The sequence below is a fragment of the Narcine bancroftii genome, chromosome 10 (genome assembly GCF_036971445.1).
Source record: "Narcine bancroftii isolate sNarBan1 chromosome 10, sNarBan1.hap1, whole genome shotgun sequence".
Classification (NCBI taxonomy): domain Eukaryota; kingdom Metazoa; phylum Chordata; class Chondrichthyes; order Torpediniformes; family Narcinidae; genus Narcine; species Narcine bancroftii.
Genome location: NC_091478.1, coordinates 89,875,661 through 89,881,660, shown reverse-complemented (window position 1 = coordinate 89,881,660; position 6,000 = coordinate 89,875,661). Strand labels below are relative to the sequence as shown.

The 6,000-nt window shown below is 41.7% G+C and overlaps 1 long non-coding RNA gene across 2 annotated transcripts in view; it reads right to left on the bottom strand.

Moving 5' to 3' along the window:
• Positions 1-361: 361 nt before the first annotated feature.
• LOC138744909 (uncharacterized) overlaps positions 362-6,000 on the bottom strand; it is a 96,458-nt gene continuing 90,819 nt past the window's right edge. For both annotated transcript variants that reach the window (XR_011345861.1, XR_011345860.1), the window contains exons 2-3: positions 5,604-5,691; positions 362-756 (exon numbers count right to left, since the gene is read on the bottom strand). This is a non-coding gene — a long non-coding RNA (uncharacterized lncRNA). The remainder of the gene's footprint in view (positions 757-5,603; positions 5,692-6,000) is intronic.

Genomic DNA, 6,000 nt, shown 5'->3' with positions numbered 1-6,000 from the left:
TACGACCAGAGTGGTGGACCAGTGTTAGTCGCAAGAAATCCAAAAGGATGTGTTGGACGTGGTCAATGTTGACCCGAGGCGTAAGGCCTCATGGCGTTCAGATTGTCTGAGGATGGTGGGGAGGGAGGGGCTTTGAGGCAAACTGTTTCTCCGCCAACTCGAGAAACTGTGACTTGGTTGGTAGTTTCCTCTTTTTTAAAAATTAAAAAAAAAAATTTTCACACTATGAACCATATTGACCAAAATACACATAAACATTTCCCTCTTGAATATACACAGTGTCATTTTCTCCTCTTTTTCCCCCTCCCTTCCCTCCCTCCTTCCCACCCCGCTCCCCATCTACTAAACGTTCAACATATACGATACATTAAACCCATTAAACAATGTCATCACATAATGAAAATAAACAAGAAAATTGTGTCATCTACTTTTACACACTAGGTCAGTTCATTTCATCTTCTTCTCATTCTGTCATTTTAGATGGTGGAGGTCCGCGGTAGGACTTCTCTGTTGTGTTCCATGTACGGTTCCCAAATTTGTTCGAACATTGTGATGTCATTTCTTAAATTGAAGCTAGCAGACTTTAACATCTAAGTCCTGATGATGCTGGTAAACCAGCCACAAAATGGCTGCGGTTGTCCTTTTCGTAACATCCAAATGTATTTGCGACCAGGCTAATTGGTGTTCATCACTTGTTCTTTGAAGTCTGGTGTTTGTAGCCCTGTTGTTCATTTGAAATTGGGAAGTTGTTCATTGCTGTGATTGGGAGGAACGGGTTAGGTTTAAATAATTAATGGTCTAGGTTGGATAGTTTATGTAAAAAATGGCCATGCAGGTGTATTTTGGCTGCCTGTCGTTGTTTAGATAGTAACCAATTTATTCCTAATTGTATGTTCAGCACTTTGGATCAAAGTGCATTGTGTTAAATGTGCTATATAAATGAAGCACTCCTCCCCCTCCTCCTACTACCACTACCATCACTTCTCAGCTTATTTCTCTTCTACCCTCCCACCCATACAACCTCTTGTCTGTTGGTCTGTGCTCCTCTTCCTGCCCCTTCCTCCCTCCTCTCCATTTTATTTGGGTGCCGGCTCATATCTTAACAAAGGGCTCAGTCCTGAAACATGGGCATGGTAGGTCATGTTTAACCAATCCACTAGAGTTTTTCAAGGAAGTTACCAGGAGGTTGACAAAAGAAAGGCTGTGGAGTTGTCCATATGGACTTTAGTAAGGCCTTTGACAAGGTCCCACATGGGAGGTTAGTCAGGAAGGTTTAGATGCTAGGTATTCATGGTGAAGTAGTGAACTGAATTTGACAATGGCTGGACAGGAGAAGCCAGAGGGTAGTGGTGGATGATAGCTTCTCAGGCCGGACGCATGTGACTAGTGGTGTACCTCAGGGACCATTGTTGTTTGTCATCTGTATCAATGATCTGGAATGATAACATGGTAAATTGGATCAGCAAGTTTGCAGATGACACTAAAATTGGAGGTGTTGTGGACAGTGAAGAAGGTTTTCAAATCTTGCAGATGAATCTGGACCAGTTGAAAAAATGGGCCGAAAAATGGCAGATGGAATTAATGCAGACAAGTAAGAGGTGCTGCATTATGGAAGGACAAGCCAAGAAAGGATGTACACAGTAAATGGTAGGGGTCTGAGGAATGTGGTAGAACAGAGGGACCTGGGAATACAGTTACATAATTCCCTGAAAGTGGCATCACAGATGGATAGGGTTGGAAAGAGAGCTCTTGGCATATTGGCCTTCATAAATCAAAGTATTGAGCACAGGAGCTGGTAAGGTTGCTATTTTATGGTAAAGTTGTATAAGACATTGGTGAGGTCAAGTTTAAAGTAATGTGTGCAGTTTTGGTCACCTAACTACAGGAAAGATATCAGTAAGATAGAAAGAGTGTGGAGAAGATTTATTAGGATGTTCCTGGACTTAAGGAATTCGGTTACAGGGAAAGGTTAAACAGGTTAGGTCTTTATTCGCTGGAGCGTAGAAGAATGAAGGAAGATTTGGTAGAGGTATTTAAAATTATGAGGGGGATAGACAGAGTAAATATAGATAGATTTTACCACTGAGAGTAGATGAGATACAAACCAGAGGACATGGGTTAAGAGTGAAAGGGGAAAAGTTTAAGGGGAACTTCTTCACACAGAGAGTGGTGGGGGTTTGGAACCAGCTGCCAGCTGAGGTGGAGAATGCGGGGCACAATTTTAATATTTAAGAAGAATTTGGACAGGAACATAGATGTGAGAGGTATGGAGGTCTATGGACTGGGTGCAGGTCAGTGGAACAAGGCAAAAAAAATGGTTTGGCACAGGCTAGAAGGGCTGAAGGGTTGGTTATCTTCCAATGGATGCTGTGTGATCTTTTGAATTTCTCCAGCACTTCTGCATAGGAAGATTGAAGACCTGTCATTTAGGACAGGTAATGCCACCTAATCATAATTGCGCAGCCAGGTGCTCCCTTACCCTGGTCTGAAACTCATGGAATTTCTTCTCGGCCTTTTTCCAGGGAAACCCAGCTGGGAATCAACTCCCATCAGGAATTACTGGCCCTGCAAAAATTGCAAGTTCCAAATGAAACTCTTTCCCCTAAAATAGCAATCTGAGGGCCTCAGTGTTTTTCCCTTGTGGCATTAAAAAATAGTAAAAATTCTTCTCTGACAATGAAATGAAGTGTACATTTTAAAGGTAGTGTAAGTACATTCAGCAAATTAAACCAGAGACAATTCAAGACATTGAAACCAAAAAAAAATTGCTTGATGTAAACTTTTGTTTTTCTTGACTCTTTCATGAAAATGCAAAAAGCAGTGAGTGTGATACTTTCACTGAACTTCAGCAAACAGTGGCTCATCAATCAGAATGACACAATAATTACATCACATGATTAAAGGGGTGTCACATATCTGAAGACCAGTTGTATAGCCCCTAGAGAGCACAAAGGTAGGCTAAAGGTCACTGAAATTCCAAATTTTCACAACAATCAAGGCACAGTTGTAAATCAAATCACTTTCTTCAAGTCCTGTATTAACTAGGTTGATTGTTGCCATGAAGGTAATAACACCAAAATGTAGGAAAGCATTAGCCCAAAAATATTTCGGGAACCACATCATCCAAGAAATAATGTCAGTCAGAGTACATGCTGAGTTTGTTCCATTATTCATAAGAGGCTTGAATCAAATTAATTTTAATAATTCATCATCACCATTGTATTTAAAGGGGACGTCCATCTGAGTCCCAACCTGGCACTAGGACCACTTTAATTCACTAATTTTGATCCCCTGTAACACCCAAATTCATGACCCGCATCCTGCACCCTCTCAGGCTCTGGTGCTTCCCCCCAAGACTCCAGTCCGTTAACCCAAAGCCTTTGACCCTGACTTGACCCCAAACCACTCGGCCTCACTTCTCCGCCATCCTGCCCCTGACATACTTGACCATTTCTGATGTGCCCTCCATGATGGCTCAGCATCAAGGAAAGGCCTCTCTCATTGGCCTCAGGCGCAATTGAACTTTCCCCTCACTGTCCACAACAAAAAATAATTTCTATATCCGAGTTTCTAGAATCCTGTTTCAATCAGGCATCCAAAGTCAAGGGTAAAACAAGTTTGTTAAAAGTGATTAAGTCTTTTTAATTAAGCTTTAGATAACATATTTTGTGTCCAAAATTTTTTTTGTCTTGATCATCCTTGCATACAGCAAGTTTAAATTGGGAGATAATAATTTGCTGACTTTGGTCAAAATTTCATCAGATAAGATCAGCTTGTCAAAATTGAAGATGACAAGTGTCAACAGTCGCAAAATGTATTTGGTTGTTGCGGCCCGACTAACTGCAAAGACCAGACAGCGGCTGATACTCTCAGCTATTTTCATTTGTACATAGGACCCTTTCTGGCATTTAATCATAAAAAAAATTGACAACACAGAAGAAGCTCGATTTTAGTGAGAATACTCCTCCCAGTTTATAGATGCGCAGCAAGGAATTGCAGGTGGGGCTTGGCTTCCTGTTACCCAGGCTGGAAAGGGAGTGTCCTCTCGGAGACAACCTGACCTTTGCTCATGAGCATCAGAACCGCCGAGCTGCATGATATAGGCCTCATATTCACATCTCCCTGGCTGGATCCAAATGAAATCCACTCTGCCATCAACATCTGTGACTTCTGCATAGCAGGCATAGCTCACCAGTCAAGGGATGTGATCATTCCCCTGGACGCCCTGGTTAAATGTAGGATGTCATCACTTGGCTGCAATCTCAGACTTCTGTGTCCAGATTGGACAAAAGAACCTGCACACCTCGTCAGCAGTGGCTGAACGATGGCATCCCAGGTGAAGCCTATGATTCACCTCCCTGCCACTGACCTGCCAGACAAATTCAGCATCGCACATTGCCAGATAAATAGTCCCTTTCGAATAATCAAAGTACAGCGATAGCTCAAGTCCAAGCACTAGCCAAGCCTTTGGACCTGAAGTCTAATTTCTCCAAATGAAGGGAATTGGACAAGTGCAATTTTAATCATTATGATCAAAACTTATTTATAGGAAATGTTGAATGGAGAAATTAATGCATAGATATGATCTTTACTCCTTTTACAGTGTGTGGAGAGGTACGCACACATGCTACACTGTTACCATTCCCTTGAAGGCATAGATGTCAGATACTGGTCAGAGGTGAGCAGTTGAGGCTCAAGTGAAACCAATGCCTTCATATTAGGCGTAAACTCAAATCAAACCACACAATATTGGAAGTTTGACACATTTAACAAATAGGAAGAAACGGAGGGGATTTTCTGCTTGCAGACATATCCTACAGTTTATAAGAATGATATCCAAACTCTATATATATAAATTATAGATTCATTTCTCACTACTAGAAATACCTCAACCACTGCATCAAATAAATTTAGTTATTTTTATTATTAACTGTTTATTTTAGGCTATTGGTCTGAAATATGTAAGGATTTAGCTTCACTTTCTTTATTTTAAAGTCAGTGGTGGATGTTTGTTCTCAGTTACCTTCTCTTGTCTGATGTCACATGTAGATGGCCAGTCTGTTGAATGGCAAATTAATGTCCCTCATGGAGAAACAAGATGCCTCCTGTGACAAATGGACTTGATGTCTTCCAGAGGTTGGGAGATAGGGCCTCAGACACACAGGCAGATTCCATTTGTGGAGCAGGGGGTCACAAACTCTCTGGATTGCAAGAGCAAAATTGGGGACTGCTTTTATAGGGTCAGTTGGCATTGAATGCCCCCCACAGTTCCTTCCATATGCATAGTGTGCTGGTGTACGAACACCGACATTTTCTAGAATAGCTTGTTTTTACCAACTCTTGCAAAAGGTGAGAGCAGTTAGTGTTTCACATATTTTCCACCTTCTGGAGCACAAAGGACTTTGGCCAATAGTAAGTGCAGCAATGTGAACAAGGAGCCCTGTCGCTGTGTGCCAGGCAACTTGTAGCTGAGCATCTCCAATTCTGTCTGCTGGCTTCAGACAACGAGTCATCTAAGCCTCCTACCGCAGAGTGTACAATATATGGAACATTTTGCCTGTCCTCCCGCGCAATCTTCTGGTCCATACCTGCACCAGACTCACCTTGTTTTTAACTCCTTGCCTGGTTTTAATAAGATGAGGTCAGTATGTGAGTGTCCTGCCCAGACATTTAGCATGGGTAAACTGCCATCTGGAGAAAGAAAGCTTGGTCACATGGGTAAAATAGGAGCAAAGTAAGTATGAACACATTGCAGTTTATTTCCTGAAATTCAGATCCATTGAGCTCAATGCCACTAAATTTCAGAATCATGATATAATTAAAGACAATGTAACTGAATTTCTACAATGTTGTACATTGTGCTGAGGCTACATTTTTAATTTATTCATTCATGGGTCAAGGATGTCACTCGCCTTTCCACCCTTTATAGACCCTTCCTAATTGTCCCTGAACTGAGGAAACAGTTGTGTCAAATGCATCAGTAGGTCTGGAGTCACACAT